Genomic DNA, 2,510 nt, shown 5'->3' with positions numbered 1-2,510 from the left:
CGAACTGGAGTTAATGAGACCCAGTAGCTGATTTCAGCACTGAGGCTCCATAACAGTTAATCCAGCCATGGTTAAAACTATAAACTAAAGGGTCGCCCCATAGTATGAAGTTAAATATGACACTTTCCAGTTCAACATATCAGTGCCTTGTTCATGTTCGGTGCTCATCTAAGCACAACATCATTGTAGTTTACATTTTAGTGAGTGAGGTGTGTTTTCATGTCCATTAGATCTGTTGGCCATGAGGACGGTTAATTGCTTCTAGCAAAGGTTTTTCTGGGAGGTGTCAGGCCTGTTTTTACCCAGATCTCTTTTCACTTTTGGAGTACAAATAAGTTGAAATGTGTAGTGCCAGCCTGTTCTCATTATGAAGTTCAGTGTCACATACTGGCCTCAAAACCCACCTTTCGCAGTGGTCCGATTTGTCGCCAGGCATAGTCACTTTGCAACATGGCCCTGGAGCCTCGTGTTCACCTCTAATGTAGAGCCAAATCATGATGGGTTTTTTTTTGTTTGTTTGTTTTTCATCGACCTAACCATGTGCTTTGTTGCCTAAATACAATCAAGTGCTTGAAGTGTTGATTTTGGTTGTAGCATCCCTGAATGTCAACAGCAGATGCAGGAGGATACTTGGCACCTACTATGTAATGTGAAAGTCCACTGACAAAGTGGCAATATGTGACGACGTGGGATGAGAACTCACTGGTAGTGCATAACGTCTGATGTTCCTTGCTCCCACAAGCCTTACCGCTAACCTTTTTCACCTCTCCCCATGTTTTAATGCAGTGATATTATCCAGGTTGAAAGGAACATCTCGTCATTGGGACGCTATATGTGATATGTATACATTCTGTAAGAAGTAATGCCTGACAAGATGTCCATCAGTTTTTAGTGGACACTGCAGCCAATCAGAACCAAGTATTCACCCAGACCATGGTAAAATATATGATAGTATATACACTGCTCAAAAAATAAAGGAAAAACCTAAATCACACATCCCAGATCTCGATGAATGAAATATTCCGATGAAAATCTTTATTGATTACATAGTGTAATTCGTTGAGAACAAAATAATGTAGGAACAATCCATGGAAACCAAAATCATTAACTCATTTGGGACTGGATTCAGAATCAAACCCAAAATCAAAGTGGAAAAATCAGATCGTCTGATCCAGCTTCTGTGAATTTTCTCAGGACAACTCATAATGTGGCTCAGTAGTGTGTATGGCCTCCACGTGCCTGTGTACATTCCTTACAATGTCTGGGCGTGCTCCTGATGAGACCACGGATGTTCTCCTGGGGGATCTCCTCCCAGACCTGGATCAGGGCATCAGTCAGCTCCTGGACAGTCTGTGGTGCGATGTGGCAGCGGTAGATGCTACGATACATGATGTCCCAAAGGTGCTCAATTGGATTCAGGTCTGGGGAACAGGCGGGCCAGTCAATAGCATCAATGCCTTTGTCATCCAGGAACTGCTGACACACTCCAGCCACATGAGGCTGGGCATTGTCATGCATCAGAAGGAACCCAGGGCCCACTGCACCTGGTCTGACAATCTCATCCCGGTACCTAACAGCAGTCAAAGTACTGACTTTAGTTGTTCTTTTATCTCAGACATGTTAGAATGTTACATACCTTGACATGTTTCGGCGTAAACTTCCGCCTTCCTCAGAAGTGTCACTTGGTGGTTGTTGTGACACGTCTTTATAAGCTGATCAGTCAATCAGCTGATATTAGGGAGACGTGATCGTCCTGTCAGTTTTGGCAGGACGATCACGCCACCTGCTGTCCATCCGCCACCTCTCCAGGGCGCTGCTCCAGGTATGGGAGAGCATGTATGCCCCCTCGTCCCTGTTCATCATACCTGGGCCCCGCTTCCTTATTTACGCACGGTCACGCCTCCCTAATATCAGCTGATTGACAGATAAGCTGATAAAGACGTGTCACAACCATAGACTGTATAAAATAATGGACGTAGTCACGGTGACGTCACCCATCCGTTTCTGAAGAGTGGATTTGAAGCTCAAAATACTCCGCTCTGGACGTCGCCATCTTGGCAGTGCCTGACTCCGCCCAACTCCCGGACAATCAAAAATGGGCAAAGAGGCAGGCCGAAGGAAGCCTGGTTGCCTAAACACGCCCACCTCGCTCGGTGCTGCTAAGTTAGCTAAGGCTAACAAGCTAGGCTAACAAGCTACGAGGCTAAGAAGCTACGCTACTTTGGCTACCCCTGTGGTGTTGGCTGCTCCCGCTTGGTGCCAGCTCCCCTGCAGCTCCCTCACGAAACTTAAGGTAAGTTGAGTTTAGCTGAAACTAACGTTATACAACAAACCTTGAAACCATAATTCAGCTGTTATCTTAAAAAAAAACAAAACGCTTCAACTTTTTTTAAAATATATAACGCTAATTTTTTATTACACTCATTTTACTTTCATATGCACAGTGTGGATCATTGGTGACAGCTATGTCCGGCGTGGTGTCCAGAGAGCTGCAGAGACCTTGGGAAGCA

This window comes from Epinephelus moara, chromosome 2 (genome assembly GCF_006386435.1).
Source record: "Epinephelus moara isolate mb chromosome 2, YSFRI_EMoa_1.0, whole genome shotgun sequence".
In the NCBI taxonomy this organism is placed as follows: domain Eukaryota; kingdom Metazoa; phylum Chordata; class Actinopteri; order Perciformes; family Serranidae; genus Epinephelus; species Epinephelus moara.
Note: the sequence above shows the minus strand (reverse complement) of the source record.